At 38.6% G+C, this 19,214-nt stretch overlaps 1 long non-coding RNA gene across 4 annotated transcripts in view; it reads left to right on the top strand.

Annotated features, from left to right (window-relative positions):
* LOC131828128 (uncharacterized) overlaps positions 1 to 19,214 on the top strand; it is a 198,491-nt gene that overhangs the window by 20,012 nt on the left and 159,265 nt on the right. For 2 of the 4 annotated variants that reach the window (XR_009352252.1, XR_009352254.1), the window contains one exon: positions 17,922 to 18,039. This is a non-coding gene — a long non-coding RNA (uncharacterized LOC131828128). Of the gene's footprint in view, positions 1 to 7,238; positions 7,299 to 17,921; positions 18,040 to 19,214 lie in introns of all 4 variants that reach the window. The other 2 variants (XR_009352248.1, XR_009352245.1) reach the window with 1 other exon arrangement.

Raw genomic sequence — 19,214 nt, 5'->3', positions numbered from 1 at the left:
GCTGTGATGCTTAGTCCCGAGACTGGGGGAAGGGCATGGGGAGCAAGTTCAAGTGTGTATACAAAAAGTTAAAAAAAAAAAAAATCCCTTACGACAGCACCCCATCTCTTTGCAGGCTTTACAAGCTATAAGTCAGGTTCTTTTGATTTTAGGGGAACCCTTTCATCTGGTAAAATTCCCTCTCTGAGAAGTACACAAAAAATTGTATGTCAAAAATAGTGTTTCTTTTCTTTGTTTTAAAGATGTAATGAGTTGGTGGACTGGGGATTGGGTTTGAGCTTTCCTCAAACCACTGGCTTCTGCAGTAAAGTTAAATTTATTATGGTTTCTTATCCAAGGAATTTGACCTTATTTTCCCTGTGGGAAGAAGTTTTGTTTTGTTTTGTGTTCATATGTGTAAACTCAATCTCAATAAATAGCTGGTTCACTCTGGAATATCAGGCTAAGGGAACTTCTCATTGTTTAACTTATGTCCATTAAAATCAGAAAACATTGCCCCTTAGATAAGATGATTAAAACAGTCTTTTATTTCCATAAATTTCAGTTGAGTAACAGAAGAAGGCAAAAGATAGATGAAAGGTAGGGGTATAAAACTTGAAGATATAATTTAAAATTCTTTTTCTTAAAAGCTTTGACCTAAAAAACTGCTCTGTGTAGAAGGGGAAAATAATAGAGTTGAAATGATATACGTGACTCTGTTCTATTAATGTAAACAGGAAGGATGGAGAACATTTTAATTTTTTCTTTCCTTTGGCAAGTGCTCAGCCCAGCTTCCTATGGGTGGAAATGGGCAATAAATAGTAGGGTATCCAGTGGCCTCTTTCTAGGCCTCTTGGCTACTAGCCTTGGCAAGGACATTACTCCCCTTTTCTTATTTTTAGTGTTGATTTTTTTCTTTCTCAGGGTTGAGGGTAAGGCAGGGGCCTGTCATTATCAGGCTGTGAGGTGAACCACAGAGACTGGTTTCCCAAGAATCTTCACCCAACTGCCAACCTGATGGGTCAGAGTCATCATCTTTACTACCGCGGGTGGTTTTCCTGTGAAAGTGAGACTTCCTTTAAATTAACACACACACATACACACGCACAGAGGAATGGTGTGCACCCTCCCTACTTCCCATCTGCTAACTTGAGAAAATCTACCTCTTGTTCTTATTCTCCTTTGCAAATAGTCTCCTATGAGTCGAACTGCAAGAGGAGTGCTACGTAATTTCTGAAGATGAGAAGTCATTACATATTTTCTTGTGTTTTATGGTGATTCACCAAATACTTTTCTGTGCCTTTGACTGAAGGAAAGGATTTCCTCTTCTATTAATGAGTAGGAAAAGTAATCTATAGTTTTAAGTAGACTTTGGAATTCCTGAAAGAGTAATTGTTGTAATACTGGAGGTTTGGGCCAGACTAAGTTATTTGGGGGGCCAAAAGGAGAGAAACAAGGATAACAGTTTCCTAGTTGATGACAATGTACTTTAATATACTTTAGGTGTAATCAGTATATAGTGAGTTGCTATAAGGAAACACCAAAACTATGGTACAGTTAAAATTCTTTTTTGCTCATTAGGAGCCAAGAACTTTGTCTTTGGGGGCAGGCAGTTCTGTATCTGAAGAAGAATTTTTTCCCTTGCACACACTAAACAGAATCCACCCATCCATTTCTTTTCACATGAAAATGCAGTGGTCTCTGACTAGCCCAAGAGCGATAAACATGTTTTCCTATCCAGGTATAAACAAGATCATTTTATACTTAGGGGATAGCATATTGTACCTCTGCCTTCTTGTGGCCAGGAAGATGTAGCTTCATAGGTGTTTTGTGTTATGTTTTAAAAATCCATTATTGGGGCACTTGGGTGACTTGGTCAGTTAGGTTTCTGACGTTTGGTCTTGGCTCAGGTCACCATCTCAGGGTCCTGGGATCAAGCCCTGCATTAGGCTCCATGCTGAACAGGGAATCTGTTTGGGCTTCTCTCTCCCTCTGCCCCTCCCCCTGCTCTCTCTCTCTCTCTCTCACACACACACACACTCTCTCTCTCTCTCTCTCTAAAATAAATTACATATTTGAAAATGAAATAAAATAAAATTTCATTGTCATTTATACTCATTCTTTAAAAAGGTATGCTTTCTTGTTAGAGAAACTGTAAAATTGTATCACTGAATCCATACAGTGGTTTGGGGACATGGTACTCATGCTTGCTATCAGAACACTCAGTTTTATTTCATTTGTTAGTGTCTCACTCCTGAGAGTGTGGCAAGAATAACATTATATACTAACTTATCCAGCTACTTCTATTGCATGTTGTTAGTTAAGGCACATAAAAAAAAAAAAAAGAAAGAAAGAAAGAAAGAAAATGTTTTAGAGTTTTTGCTTTACGTTTGCTTTTTTGTTGTCTCTTGGTGGCATGAATAGTTGCCTGAGATTGAAGACAAATTCTAAGACCAGTGACTAACTTCCCAAAGCCTTTTACACGTTTATAAATCCCTTTCCATTTTACAAATACTATGATTATCAGTCCTTTTGGGCATTAGCCAACTAAAATGATGCAGGAATTTTAACCACCTTTAATTCCATTGTTGAGAATAGGTCTAAAGCTATAGAAGTTCAGACCTGGAAGGTCCTTTAAAGATCTCGTCCTATTTCTTACCATGCAGGTAAGGAAATAGGCAGAGTGCTTCAGAGGTTGTTATGTTCTTACGTGGTTGTTATGCATGCCAGGTTGCAGGCTGGGTGTTGTACTGTGACCCATATTGTACTATGGTGTCTGCCTTGTGTACAATCTCACAGAAGCCTGACATTTGTCCAGGCATTTTATATACCTAATGGTTTTGAGAAAAATGTCAAGTTTGAACCCTTGCACTACCACGAACCTCTTGAAGCCTCATTTCTCTCATCTGTAAAATGGCAATAATGGTAGTCTCTACCTTTTAGGATTATATGACAATTAAATTAGATAATCTTTGTAAGGGGTATCTGGGTGGCTTGGTCGGTTAAGCGTCTGCCTTTGGCTCAGTTCGTGATCCTGGGGTCCTCTGATAGAGTACTGCATTGGGCTCCTTGCTCAATGGAGAGACTGCTTCTCCCTCTCTCTCTGCCCCTCTACCTAGTTGTGCTCTCTCTCTTTCTCTCTCTCTCTGATGAAGAAAGAAATAAAATCCTTAATAAAAAAAGATTATCTGTGTAAAAATAGAGCCTATAGTAAATACTCAAATGTTAGTTATTATTCTCATTTCATAAGTCATTTAATATATTTTTAAACTTATGTTATAAATTCTAACTGTCAAAGCTTGTAACCTTTTAGAAGTTCACCCCATTCATCTAATAGTTTTATTAACTGTCTACCATGTGCAAGACACTGCCAAGTCTTTTGAGAAGCAGATGTATGAATATGAAATCTCTGCCCTGTAAGGATCTGTGTGTGGGTATGTACATGTGATAGAATGTAAGTAATGTGAGGTGGGGATAAGAAATTTTAGAAATAAAGTTTGATGATATGATATATTATCTAGCACAGCATCTGTCTTTCTGGTTACTGATACATCATTTACTGTTTGTCCTTTATGAGTTTCTCTTGAAGCAACTTCCCTGAATTTTTACAACTTTCAATGGCCTCTTAAACTCTTGATCTTCTAACAGAGGCTAATGCCACTACGTGCAGGAAGACTGTTAAGACTTTATTCCCCCCACCGTCTGTCTGAACAGTCTGCAGATGTTTACATGCATACAGGAACAAGACTTCCTGATGGACATTAGCAATCATAATGTTTCTGTGAACATGATTGCCTGAGGATCAGGGCAGAATTTTCTTACTGAAAACTATTAGAATCATTTCTTAAAATTTCTGAGCCATGAAGTTACAATGAGCAGAAATAGTCCTCCTCCTGTGGAACCTTAGTCATCTACCAGGTTTTCCATCCTTTGTAGGGCTTGGATTACTTTGTAGGAGGGGGATCTCCTGTCTCATGTGAATAGATCCTGTGCTTTTACCCTTTGCTCTTGGGTATTCTCTGCTGTGTCGCTATCTATTTCTTTTTCTTGCTGGTGAAATACCTGGGTCTCTTTTTTCTTCAGGAAAGTACCAAAGGCTCTTCACTCTTTTTTATTTATGTTGTCATTCTATTAAAAAAGAAAAAAAAGCAACTTTTTTCTTACATGAGTAAGCTAATGGAACGTATATACACATTTTATAGCCATATTTCCTTACCATGTATTCTCTGTATCCCCAGCCCCTGCAATCTGTCATTTGACAGAAATCATTTATGCTATGGTCATCTTTTGTCTGTACCCAAAGTTTTTGCTTCTGATTTTAACTCCAAAAATTCAGTTATTTCTAGCCTAATGTTAGTCATGGTACAGTTTCTTATTTATTCTCACACGTTGCTGAGTTCCTTCTCTCTTTGTGAGTATGGCTTGACATCCTCTACTTTCAGAAATGCAACCTCTGACTTGACTTCGGATTATCAGCTGTGTCTAAATGAGACATAAATCCATATATGCAGTTCCTATTGTATCAGGCATATGTCCAGTGGAGCATACTGTTATCAAAAGCCTCCCTACCTGAATATCTCAAAACCTTAGGTGGCATCAATTATCAATTTAGTAGGTAAAAAAATGGTCAAAACTATTATATTTAATTTTTAATTCTTATTTTTTAAAGATGTATTTTCAATTTTTCTTTCTTAATGACTTATTTATTTATTTCTCTGAGAGACAGAACAAAAGGGGGAAGGGCAGAGGGAGAGAGAAAGAGAGAGAATCTTAAGCTCTGGGTGTGAAGCCCAACATGGGGCTCTATCTTATGACCTCACTGAGATCATGACCTCAGCCAAAAACAGGAGTTGGACACTTGAGTGACTGAGCCACCCAGGCGCCCCTCAAAAACTATTTTGTATGATTCAACCTAAAAGTTATATTCCCATACTGAAGTTATTATTTTCTCCAGACATTTTTTCCAACTAGCCTCTTACTACCATTGACAGTTCTAGACACTTGGTTGCTGGGTTTGTTAGACTGGGGACCTCTGCAGTAGCACCCTCTTCCATCCATCGCTCTGTCTTTCCTCTGTTTTCCCTGCAAGTGGAAGGCTTATAGTTGTTCTCTGATTTTTTTCTTCTTCCTAACCGTGTTATCACTGGAGTGCCATAATGCAGCTTGCATGTCTCTTTTTAGAATCTGGTTTATGTCCAGGATTCTTAGGTGATATGGGTTTGTTTATTGTCCTTTCTTCAGCAGGTCCTTTGTATCTCTTGTTTGAAGTGAAAAATGCTTGTGATTAGAAACAAGGTTCTTAGCTCAATTTTTTATCATGTATCTATACTCTCCCCTGGGTCTATTATTCTAGTTTAATAAACCACAGTTTAATTTCAGTAAGCTTCAGTTTTCTAATCTGTAAATTGAGACTAATAATATTAGCAGTCTCATAAGGTTGTGGCTGGCATTAATTTAATATGTACAAATCGCTTAGAACAGTGCCTAGGACATAGTAAGCCCTTATTATGTTAATTATGTGAAAAAAAAATCAGAAGATTCATTATCATGTTGTGATGAGGTCTAATTTCTTTTGTTGTTTTCTATATTTTTGCAAAAACAACACAGTACCACACTCAAAATCCACAACCTTTAAAGGATTCATGTTTAATTCTGGACCTGAAAGAGCTGTTGGTTAATTCTTATTTGTCTTGATTCAATTTCATCCTCCTTAATTATAGTGTTCTTTAAGGATGATCAAAAAACAACAACAACTAAAAAACATGTACTCTTTAAGAGGTATTTAATATCGAGTCTTCTAATAAAGGGTTGCTATGAAGAAAAAAAATCTTTTGGTAAAGGTGATTCTCAAACTTCAGTTTGCTGAAATGGCCCAAGAAATATAGTAAGGGATTTGCACTGCGGTAATGTCTTTGAAGTCTAGTCGCCTGCCTTTAATTTTGCAGTAAGCGCCTAATCTCATTAGATTTCATACACTCAGTGTTTGCGCTTGCACAAAAGCTGTCCAAACAAAGCCAAAATGTTGACACCACCGTCCTCTGATGGCATTTAGAATGAATATATTAAACACACTTGCACTAGCATTGCATTAAGCTAAGAAATAAATTTTGAACTTTGAACTCAGCAGGATAAAAAAGCTTTCCTTGATAGCCGAGCAATTGTGTTGTGGTCTGGTAGAGGGAATTCATTGTGTTGTTCAGAGACTCCAAACTTGCAAACATTCTCTACATACAGTAGGCATCGCACAGCTAAAGAATTAAAGTGAGGAACAGTCCTCAAATCCTGTTGTTAGGGACCTAAATGGAAGGTAAAGTGAGCCGGTGGATTTGCTTTGAAAGTCACTGAATAAACTTTGATTAAATTCACTTCAGAGAAGGGCTCATAATGAAAGAATATCTCCAAGTTAGTGTGTGAATTAGAGTATGTCTTTATTCAATTCACTTTACTAATTTACAGATTTAGGAATTTCCATTAAAAATGAGGCAGTCGTATCTTTTTATTGAAGGTTTCGAAGCTGAAGATTATAAAGAGTATGTACATGATAAGATTTCTTTGTGCCTTCTCATAAAATAATGACAGCAACAAGGCTGGAATTGAGAACTAGCTTAAGCTAATGGCCAGCAGTCTCTAATGGTTTCTAAAGAGATAGTCCCTAAAAGAAATAGATTTGCCCATAAGATATATATAAACGCTTATAAACCTACAAATCTGGAACATGGCCATCAATTAGGAAGTACGTGCCAGCCGCCTTCGGTCAAGGAAAATAGTTATCACAAACTTCACGTATTAAAGTTTGTGCATTTGGCTTACTGAGACTCTCATAGTTCCTCAGTCCAATTGTTTTCACTCTTACTTTGCATATTTATTTTTCTTGGATATTTGCTTTTGGCTTATATTAAGGGATTTTTAAAGAAACTATTTGGGAATGTCTAACACTAGCTATTGTCAGAATGCCTTTGAAGAATGCCAAGTGTTCTATCTTATACTGTCCTTTTTATGAACATCACAAAAAAATTCGTGTAGGTCTTCGTGTCGGGAGTGTCAGTAACTTTCCTGAAGAGCTGGCTTGTTTTAACTTTCTGAGCATTGTGAACTGATTGATCACATTTTCATCTTTCCTGTGACTTCCCAGAAGCCTAGAGCCCGCTTTGTTTCCTAGGGCCAGCAATTACAGGGGATGCAGTCTGTGTGTATTACTAGTTTTGGCTTTGTTATTTACTTAATTCTTTTTTTTTCCTTTTATTCCACTTCTCTGAAAGATCATTACCTTTTAAACTGCATAATTGAGAAAAGCTGTCACAAATCCTTCGTGGAAAGAGGTATGTATGCATACATTTATACTTTCATAGACAGCCTCATGTATCACAGATTCACTGTGGTGTGAATGGTTACAGGGTTTGGAAATTACAAGGAGGTGAATGATGGCTAGAGAAAGGACAGTAAGGTTAGCAACTGATAGGACAACTGATAAACTCCCTCCAGGATGCCAGAAAACTATCATCAGAGACAGCTGTGGAAATTCAAAAGCACAGCTGCCCAAGAGCATGCAACAGAGGACCCAAGAATCCTCTGCTCTCCATAGCCTGAGGAGTGATAAAGGGCTGTTGTTCCACACATGGTGTTATACAATGACCTTTACAGTGAGATAAGATTATATTCTCTTCCACATACTTTGTCTGACAAGGCAGTCTCTGCTGATTATTGGTTAGAAAGATGTACTTAAAAAGTAACATCTTTTTGAGCACCTAGTTGCTCAGTTGGTTGAGTAACTGCCTTCTGCTCAGGTCATGATCCCAGAGTACAGCGGAATGGAGTCCCACCTCAGCTGCCCCACTTTGTGGGAAGTTGGCTTCTTGCTCTGACCCTGCCCACTCTAGTGCTCACTCTCTCTCAAATAGATAAATAAAAATCTTTAAAAAAAAATAATGTCTTTTTAAAAGACTAACCTTCGTTATTGAGAAAATTAGCTGGGAAAAAAAACCCTACTATTTGGTGAGACTGAATGAAGGCACCACATGTAAAAACATCTATTGCATGATGGGGTGTAAAATTGGTATTTTGATTCTGAACTAACCACAGTGTAAGCATGTTCAAGAAGATGGTCTGCTCTGCTGGCTCATGTGAACTGAGCCATCCTCCACGACTTCGGCTCATTGAGAGTGAGAATATGAGGAGGACTCATTGTCCATGGAGGGGAGGTTTAGTTCTCAAGGGCTGAGTAGGAATTCGATTCAGATGTAAGTTAGAGAATGGCAAGCTAATGTCCCTTTCTTTGACTCAGTTACCTTTTCTTTTCAAAAGTTGCTGGAAGGTCCTTAGCTCCCTGGGCTGCCTGAAGAGGGATGCATTTTGCAGTGAGAGACAAAGACAGTTGATTCTGTCATGCCAATGGACAAAGGGAATCGAGATTATTACCTAAACTAGCATAGCATAGTGCTTAAAGGCGGGACTTGGGAGTAGAATTCCTGGCTTTAAATCTTGACTCCACGATTTACTGGCTGAGGGGTCTTAGACAAGTAACTTAACTTCTCTGTGTCTGAATTTCACCAGCTTCAGAATGAGAACAGTAATATCCCATATCACAAAGCGTTGTTGTGAGAATTTCTATATGTAAAGTGCTTAAAACAATGCCTGACTATATTAAATATATATTGTATAAAGAGGAAATAGTCAATATTAAATATTAGCATTAATTATTAAATAATATCAACAATTACCAATGGAATGAGAAGAAAAGAGAAATTTATTTAACTTCTAAGATAATATAAATTACCCCTTTTCTATGTTACATTGAAACTTTTCTTCATAGGAGTGCCTGGGTGGTTCGGTCATTAAGTGTCTGCCTTCAGTCAGGTCATGGTCCTTGGGTCCAGGGATGGAGCCCCACATTGGGCCCCCTGTTCAGCAGGAAGCCTGCTTCTCCCTCTCCCTCTGCCTGCTACTCCCCCTGCTTGTTCTCTCTCTCTGTCAAATAAATTAAATCTTTAAAAAAAAATTCTGTTCACATTACAGTACATTTGCAAATTTGTGAATGGGCTTATTCTATTCTATTCACTTGCCTCTGAAAACTGTAAAAGGCAGTGGTCTGGGCCCCCTGGGTAGCTCAGTGGGTTAAGCCTCTGTCTTTCGGCTCAGGTCATGTTCCCGGGGTCTTGGGATCAAGTCCCGCAGCGCATCGGGCTCTCTGCTCAGCAGGGAGTCTGCTTCCCCCTCTCTCTCTGCCTGCCTCTCTGCCTACTTGTGATCTCTCTCTGTCAAATAAATAAATAAAATCTTAAAAAAAAAATAAAAGACAGTGGTCTGTGCAGAAATAGATTTGTGTCTTGGCAATAAAAGTTGCTGGGGTCAATTAAGAATAATTCTATATACCAAACCACATTTAACATTTTTAAAAGCTTATTTTAAATGTCATTTTTAAAAAAGATTTTATTTATTTATAAGGGGGGGGGGAGAGCGAGCACAGGCAGACAGAGAGACAGCAGAGGCAGAGGGAGAAGCAGGCTCCCTGCTGAGCACGGAGCCCGATGTGGGACTCGATCCCAGGATGCTGGGATCATGACCTGAGCTGAAGGCAGCTGCTTAACCAAATGAGCCACCCAGGCGTCCCCTAAATGTCATTTTTAATTGCAATTTAAAAGTAACATAACCAGATTATAGAAAATTTTCTATTCCTTAGTTACTTCAACCACATGAACAAAACCACTGTTACGGAATAAACTCTAGGGCATGTTCCCATCCGGTCTCTTTGTATATGGACGTGGATGGGTATGTGTATGTGTTAATAATAGTGATTCTCAAGCTATCTGTTTTGCTGCCATACTTCATGGATGTTTACTGAAGCATGCTGAAAATACTCCTATAAGCACTTCCTAGCTTGTTGAATGTATTCAGTCTCCACTGAAATGTAAATAAAATAATTTGCAAATGTGAATATCTTAATACATTGTTTGTAACTCAGTATCAATACTTTAGCTCATAGGTGGCATGGGTGGCTCAGTTGATTAAGTGGCTGCCTTCAGCTCAGGTCATGATGGGGGTGGTCCTGGGGTAGAGGGGAACCTTGTGCAAGGCTCCCTACTCAGGGGGGGAGTCTGCTTCTCCTTCACCCCTGCTCCTGTGTCCTTTCTCTCTCTCTCCTCTCTCGCTCTCTCTTCCTCATGTGCTCTCTCTAAGAAGTAAAATCTTAAAAAAATGAACAAACAACTTTAGCTCATTACTAGTTCAATCGGTATAGTTCTGAACTCTACCTCCGAAACTAATAATACAGTATATGTTACATAATTGAATTAAAATTAAAAAAGAAAATAAATAAATATAAATCTCCAATACAAAAAAGAAAAAAAGAAAGGAAAAAGAAAAATTTCTTCCTCCCCTTTACTATCAAGCAATAAAAAAGACATGGAGGAAACTTAAATGCATATTACTAAGTGACAGAAGCCAATCTGAAAGGCTAATGTTATAGGACATTCTTAGAAAGGCAAAACTTTAACAGTTAAAAGATGGGTTAGAAGATTTACTTTTAGAGTTAAAAGATCAGTAGCTGCCAGGGGTTGGGTGCAGGGAGGAATAAATAGGTGGAGAACAGAGGATTTTTAGGGCAGAGAAACTCCTCTGTATGACACTATGTATGATACATGTTATCCTAGATTTATCCAAACCCACAGAGTGTCCAAGTGTGAGCCTAATGTGAGTTACGGACTTTGGCTGATAATATGTCAGTGTAGATTCATTGACTGTAACAAGGGTATCGTTCAGGTACAGATACTGATAATGGGAAATCATGTGAGTGTAGGGACAGAGGGTACATTAGAACTCCTTGTAACTTCTGCTCAATTTTGCTGTGAGCTTAACTGATTTAAAAAAATAAAATCTTTTCAAAAGTTCAAAAAAATTAATGCCGATGGGGCAAGTTTATAGTTTGCTTTTCCATTATTTATAAGCCTTTCCCATGTAATTATGAATTTAGAAATTGTTATTATGAAAATATTTCAAGCAGAACACACATACATGTATATGCACAGAAAAGAGGAAAATGTAATAAACCCTACATACCCCTCACCCAGATTAAGCAATTATCCACATGTTGTCACCCTTGCTTCATCTCTCTCTTCTTTCTTTCTTTGCTGGAAGCATTTTAAAGCAAATCCCACATTGTGACATTCTGCCATTTCACCCCTAAACATTTCAGCATGGGTTTCTAAAATAAATAATTTTTCACATGACCACTATACCTTTATCACAATTGACGACATTAACATCCAGCTTGGGACATACGCAAATTTCCTCCAAAGACCCAGGTCATCTCAAATTTGTTTGTTTGCTTCAGGATCCAACAAGGTCCACACATTGATAGGATTATGTGTCTCTTAAATCTTTTTAATCTAAAACTGTGTCATCCAACATGGTAGCTGCTAGCCACAAGCGAATTTTTAATTTAAGTTAATTAAAGTTAAGTTGAGATGAAGAAATTCAGATCATAAGTCATACTAGGCATGTTTCAAGTACTCAACAGTTCCACATGTCTAATGATGACCATGTTGGAGAGGGCAGATACAGAATGTTTCCATCATAGTTGAAACGTCTATTAGACAGCAGCCTCTAGAGTGTTAACATCTTCCCTGCTTGCTCCCAAGTCGCTGAACTAGTGACGAAACTAGGTCAGTTGAATGTGGTTCTGTATTGCTTACTTATGAACAGTTTAAGTTGTTCTTCTCAACCTGGTATTTCCTATAAATTGGCAGTTTTATCTAAAAGCTTGATTCGATTCCAGTTTAACTATATTTGTACATATTTGACAGGAATACTTCATAGAGGTTGCTATGTACTTTAAGAATCATTTCAATAATCATGATCTCTATGATTTTTACTTCAATGAGTGTGTAGACAATATTATATTTAAATTGACTTTTATTCTTGGATATTGTTTCTTCTTTTTTTTGAACTTTATATATAGTATTATCTTGAATATTTCATTGGGTAGAGATTTTTTATAGTTTCTATATTTAATTTCTATATTTCTGTATCCTAAGGTATTTCTTTAGAATAAATGACCTAAAAAGAAAATTCTGTATTAAAGCTAACAGCAGGGAGCCTGGGTGGCTCTGTCAGTTAAGTGTCTGACCTGGGATCAAGCCCCACATTGGGATCCCTGCTCATCTGGAAGCTTGCTTCTCCCTCTCCCTCTGCCACTTCCCTTGCTTGTGTTCTCTCTCACTCACTGTCTCTCTTGCAAATAAATAAATAAAACCTTTTTTTTAAAAAAAATAAGATAACAGCAGTTTTATGGCTCTCAATACATATTATTTAGTTATTTTTCAAAGGGATTATATCAACTAATGCTGCCCCTCCTAATATGAGGGTTCTGGTTTTACCACATCTTCAGTGGCATTGAGTATCATCATGAAGATGATCACAATTTTTTTTTTTTTTAAATTTAGTAGTACCCTGGCATTTAAATGCATTTTTCTCTAGTCCTTTCTTATTCCCTCATGTCTTGGACACCAGTGAGGCCCATCTTCCATCAGGGTACAGTTTTCAACATCTTAGACATGAAGGCAGGATGCACCAGAGGCTTTGCCCTGGGCCCTTCCTGCCTGGATTCTTTGGGCTAATAATCCCTTTTCTCTCTTTATGATTCATTCTGAGCAGGCTTAGTGGTTAATCTTCTATTTCCAGTTTTATGCTCTGTTCCTCCCCTTGCCTGGATCTGAAACATCCTTTCCTTCAACAATTCAAATGTCTTGGCTATTCATTTTCCCCTTTGGTTCAGAAAGCTTTAGTTGTCAATTCTATTCCCTTGTCAGCAACAATTTTTATTCTTACTGGCTTAGTCAGGCTGTCTGCCTTGGCTTTCTTTATAAGTGTTTTTGTGTAGGATTTCTGCCTCCTCGGAAGCCCACTGTAGCATAACATGATTAAGTGACAATATATGAGGTGCCAGAGCTTTACAAGCAGTTAATGACTGGTCAGAAGATTTATAAGCAAGGGGTGAAATCAAAGAACCAAATGCTCTAGTTCTATGTAAATAAAAAAAAAATAATGTGGTTCAAATTGTTGTTTAGCAGATATTTGAAAAGAAGTACATGAAAACCTGCATTTAAGAAATCCCAAAATACAGTTGCCCAGTCACTAACAGAAGTCCGTCTGCACCTTGTTTCCTTTTCCAGTCTCCATATTTGCGTGCATCCTGTTATCCTGCCCTTCAGCATTTGCTTTTCAGCCTACTGATCTCTGGCCTGCTTTGATTCTTCATTGCTCCCTCTCATATTGTCAGTAAAAAATAAAATGAGTGTGACTGAGGTCAGAAGCTCTTCATACAAGGCTACACAGGCTAGATGCTAACTGGTACAGAAACACATATCATGGGAAAGTTAAAATTACAATGCGAAACTTAACTTTGGAATTTCCTGTCTGATCTCTTTGGTTACTATTTTAATTTGATGTCCTTATTTGGCTTTAAATGAAAAGTTAGAGCTGAGGTGGAAAAGAACAAATCAACAAACAAACAAAAATGTAACTTAAAAGGGCAACTTATTACAGCTGTGATGAAGTAAGACCACACAACAGCACATAACTCTCAGATGGTTGTACTGAGTGTTTACAGAATCTTAAACATGGATCGGACTATATGACTGAAGACTTAGAGGGCTGGTGCTGCATCATAGCTCCAAATCTTATTTTCTATCTTTTTCAGGAGCTCGGGAAGAAGCATATGGCAAGTTTTATATATATAATGTTCAGCCAAATTGGTACTCTATACACAGAACTCTCTGAAGAAAATATCAGTCTAAGAAAATATCCCCAGTCCACCACTCCCCCTATAAGCTGAAAGGCATTGAACATCTCATGCTAGGTTAGAAAAAGAGGTTAGTGATTGTATATAAACTAGTTCCTTAAAGGAATTATCTCACACAGATGTATTAATTATAAATATGCAGTGAGTGAAAATGCAATCAGGGTTATCAGAAGATATACAACTCTTGTATACTATCCTTGCATTTGTCCTTTTCTATTTTTGATGATGAGATCGTGATTAACTCTTATTCTTCAGACAAAACACTAAAATTCTGAGAACTTTTCCTCTTTTCTTTCAGAGGATTCTGAGAGCCAAGTTTTTGATTGTTGGGGGAGGGGTTAGGGTACAATATGGCTTTCGAACTTGTAATTATGTTTAGTCTTAAGGCCTGTTATTGGCATGACTTCCAGGGCTATTACTGCTAGAAAGCTATTTTCAAGATGGTGTTCTAGCAGGCTCCATTTACCTTCTCTTTCCAAAAACTTCTAAAGAGAAAAGATCTGTTGCAAAGCACCAGCAAGCCTGACTGCAGAGACAGATGTGGGTCATTCTAGTATTCATCTTGGCAGATGTTTCTTTGCAGATGTTTCTGGCTCTGGGGGATTTGTTCATAGTCACTAACTTTATTAGGGATTTATTGGAAAATCAGAATCCCACTTTTCTAATGTATAAGTGGAGACATATCTGACCTTGGGGTAAGGTCTTGGGGTAGGATTGAGCCAGAGCCAAAGCATTTGAGTCTCTTTAGGGGAAATTTCTGTTAACCCATAATAGCCTAAAGAGTATCCTTTTCACCATGGACATTCTATATAAAGAAGCAAGAAAAATCCTCTATAAGCAGAAGTACCTTTTAGTTAGTGTTGAGGATGTTGACACTTTCTTAATGTGAATCAATCTATTTTTTCCAAATGTTGAATTGGGAGAATTTCCTCCTATTAAAATACTGCCTCACCAAGAGCAAGTAGCACATGTCCAGTTGAGTACTGACACTGCCCTATTGAGAGTTGATTGGATGGTCAACGGCAAGGGGCCATGGGGCAGTGCAGTGAGGGCAGCAGCTAAGGCTTGGGCTGTAGGGCCACCACTGCCATAAAGCCCCCTTCTGGGAAGTTGCAAAGACTCAGCAGGATATGGGCTTTAATCTTACCACTTGCAAGTACACCTATCGATCCAGAAGAGTTAGGTGGTTATTTATCTATTGTTTTACCTCTACCCACCAGCTTTATTGGGGTGTAGATGATGAATAAAATCGTAAGATATTTAAAGTGTACAATGTGAGGCTTTGGTGTATGTACATATTGTGAACAGAGTCCCCCCCCCCCCCACTGAATTGATGAACACAATCGCCACCTCACATATTTACCTCCCTTCACTTTTTTTGTTTTTTTTTGTGAAAGCATTTAAGTTCTTAGCAAATTTTAGTTATTCAATGCAGTGTTATCAACTGTAGTCACCATATTCTACTTCAGATCCTCAGGCCTTATCTCAAAACTGGAAATTTGTGCCCTTTTACTAATCTTTTCCTATTTCCCTCACCCTGCAGCCCCTGGCAACCACTTTTCTACTCTCTGTGTCTATGAGGTGGTGGTAGTGGTGGTTGTTTATTTTTAAGATTCCACATATAAATAATACCATGCAGTGTTTTCCTTCTCTGTCTGCCTAATTTCACTTATAACAGTCTCCAGTTTCAACTATGTTGAATTTCCTTCCTTTTTTTTTTTTAAGGTTTTATTTATTTATTTTAGAGAGAGAGGTACAGAGAGAGAAAGGAAGAGAGCCAGGAAGGATAGAGTGAGCTGGGGAGGAAGAGAGAGAGAGGGACAGGCAGACTCTGCACTGAGTGCGGAGTATGGACATGGGGCTCGATTTGACCTTGAGATCCTGACCTGAGCTGAAACCAAGAGTAAGATGCTTAACTGACTGAGTTACCAAGCACCCTGATTTTCCTTCTTTTTAAAGACTGAATAATACTCCATTGTGTGTGTATGCGTGTGTGTATAAATATCCATTACATTCTCTTGGTCCAATTCATCTCTTGATGGACTTTTAGGTTCTTTCCATCCCTTGGCTATTGTGAATAATACTGCAATAAATACAGGAGTGCAAAAACTTGTTTGAGATATGGTTTCATTTCCTTTGGAAATACTCAGAAGTGGTATTGCTGTATCATGTAGTAGCTCTATTTTTAATTTCTTGAGAAGCCTTCATACTATTTTCCATAGAGGTTGTATTAGTTTGCATTCCCACCAACAGTGCACAAGGGTTCTCCTTTCTCCACATCCTCACCAATATTTGTTACCTCTTGCAGTTAGTGGTGAGTCTTGTTCTCCAGCCTCAGTTCTTGAGTTTGGCTAAGAAAGCAGTTAGAGCCAAACTCTTAAGCAAGCAAGCATTTCATAGTGGTCCAAGTGAAAACACACCCTCAGGGTGGGAGAGCAGGCAGGTGCAGAGGTGGCGACTGTACGGGGGTCAGGGTTGTCTTTGCATGTTTGTGTAGGTTACGGGTCACAGCTGAGGCAGACTCTGACTGAGCTTGCTTCCAATCGTCCAAGTAGGAGGAGTTTTTGGCCCTAGATGGTCCTTGTTGGAACTGTTATGACAACTTTGCCCCACAACGGGCGGGGGAGGGTTCAAAATCACAATGTAAATGTGTTATAATGAAGCTATAGCTTACTGTAGGGCAGCAGGTATAGGGGAGAGCACATGCATATCCCTCAGGGGCTTTCCCAGTGGTGTAGAACTCAGTTTCCACCCTTTGCGCCAGTGAAGAAATACGTGTTATCTGTTCATATCTTACTAACTGCCTACTCTACCATTATCTTAGGGGCTAATTGTTAAACAGGTCCCTTTTGGGATCCACAGGCTAGAGCACCTAGAGGATATTTGGATTCTATATCTTGGCTATGGATTTATCAGCTTCAAACTCAGGCATACAAAAAGGAAAAAGGGCGGGGGGGAAGGAAAGAAAGAAAGAAGGAAAGAAGGAAAAGGAGTAATATTAATTTTCTGTATAACTCATCCTGGACTCTTTTGGGCTTTTATTCTGAATGGTGGATCTGGTTTATTTCTGGTAAACTGTCAGTTCAAGGATACTCAAGCATTCCAGGGATAAACACAGTTCAGGTTTCCTCTGGTCTATCTTTACTCTTGTGTTGAATGCTGGGGGCCCGGGAGGGCTTATGGCTAGGCTGTGACACTGGTGAGGAGCAGATTTCTGGTCTACTGCCTTACTTGTTGGCACCTGCTGACCTCTATTGTGCTCCTTTCTATTTTGTTCATGACTTAACTGCCACGGTGCCCAATCATCAGGCCCTCCTAAGTTACTCTGTATCCCTCTTTTATGCACCACCCGATTTCTTTGGGTCCCCCATGCTTCCTTGGGCACTCATCTCTGGTGGCCCTTGGACGTGAGCATGCTGTTGGAGTAGATCCTTCTACTCCCCTTCCCCCACGAGACAGACCCTGCTGGCTTTCTCTGATGCTGGCAAGGCTCCCTTCTGAACTTTTTTCCTTCTGGTTTCCCTGGGGAGTTAGGCACATATTTCCTCTTTCTTTAGACCCCCTCACACTTGTCTGAGTTTTCCATTGCCCTCATCTCTTGGGGACACACCACAGGGTGCAATGAAATGATATTTTCTGACTTAGAGACTCACTGGTGCTACTCACTCAGTGGCTCAGGCCAAAATTATTTGGTTCACCCTTGAATCCTCTCCTACATTTCAAATCATTTGCACCAACCACTCCTGCTCTCTTTATACATTATATAGTTTTTAATTGCTGTTTCCCATACTTGAATATAAGTTGTAAGGAAGTTTCATATATGAGAGTCTAAGTGGTTACATTTTGGGGAAAGGGAATAATGGTCTTGTATAGCATTCCCGAACATAGTATACCTCTTAGGGAAAAAAGTTTATAAACAATACTGTAGTTGTCACTGGTAGTTGTAATGGGTTGAACCTGACTTTTGTGCTCTGTGTGTGAGCTTTGCTCCCAGGATACTAAGAATCATTTCTTTTGTAATGGAACAGAAGCATTACAAGTTACCCTCTTATGTCTTGCTCGACAGATTTATTCATTTTTGGTTAACTAATATGTCCATATAGACCAACATACCCTTTCCTCTATCTGTGCCTTGTTACTCCTGCAGAGATGACCTCTGTCTCCAGCTCCACAAGCCCTTTGAAGCAAATGATAATACACCATTTTCCTTTGCATGCTTGACTGCTCTCTCTAAAAGTGGGAAAAGTAGCAACTTCAGCTAGAAGGTATGTGAGTATATATGCATGCGTTTGTAACTTTTAAGCTGGAAAGGCTGAAGATTTCAAGCAAAAAAATACAGCATTTCATTTGCATTATATGGATTAAAGTTTTCTGTTATTTATAATACTGGAAATGTCTAATAATTATCATCTTGGTTGCCCACATTCATACATTTTCCGGGTTATCTTTGACTACAGAATATTTCAGCATTAAACTAAGTTGCACCAGCACCTGTTCATATATTGTCAAATTAATAGTTCTTGAAAGAGAGAACAGATCATATAGCTCCCATTTACCTTTTTTGGCTTATACACGGATTTTCATAGACTGCAATGGAAATACTGTGAACAAGGATTATCTCTCCAGGCTTAGGTGTAAACACTGGAGCTTACTATAATAACATGGATCATGCACCATCCTAGGAGCTAGGGTTATTTCCTTGAGACACTTGAGTGGATGGATCAGTTGCCAAGCAACTTGCATTCTTATGGGGCCAGGCTGGGGAACAAAAGGGCGCCAGGTGGTAATACATAGAAGGAAAATGACAAAGAGACATGGAAAAATAAAGCCTCCATCTGGGAACTGTAGTGCATAATTGTTTAGAAATTTGGAATCTGTTCTCCCTTAATAATTCATTTCAACAGCTATCAATCAATGGTTATACCTTCAATATCTATGATTATCTCTCCATTCATCTACCACCCATTCATTCATCTACCCCAGCAGGGTGATTGTGAGATTAGAAAATGTAAGTAGTAAGCTAGAACTGTGTATCTTATATTAACTACTTTGCCAATAATTATTGTTCGCTAATTTCTTATCCAATTGTATAATTCCTCTCTTCCTACCCACCCCGCCCTTTATGTCTTGCACATTTTTACTTTACTTTTCCTCATCACATGCTCTCTCTCTCTTTTTTTTCTCTTAGGACTAATTTTATAGATGAGACTATTGTACCAATGCTAATTATTGCTTAGCAGCTCCACCTAGGAGAACATGTAATGATTCCCATAGAAGATTGTCAGAACAGGCCTTACGTCTGCATGCTACATGAGACCTCTCTCCTGGACATCTAGCTGCTGAAATTAAGTGTTGTGATGTCCAAGTGGTAAACAGTGGTGACAGCCCAAAGCCAGAAGTTACAATACACAATCCTACATGAAATCAGCTTCATATATTT

Source organism: Mustela lutreola, chromosome 1 (genome assembly GCF_030435805.1).
Source record: "Mustela lutreola isolate mMusLut2 chromosome 1, mMusLut2.pri, whole genome shotgun sequence".
NCBI lineage: Eukaryota > Metazoa > Chordata > Mammalia > Carnivora > Mustelidae > Mustela > Mustela lutreola.
The sequence above is the reverse complement of the archived record's forward strand: the minus strand, read 5'-3'. Positions and strand labels throughout refer to the sequence as shown.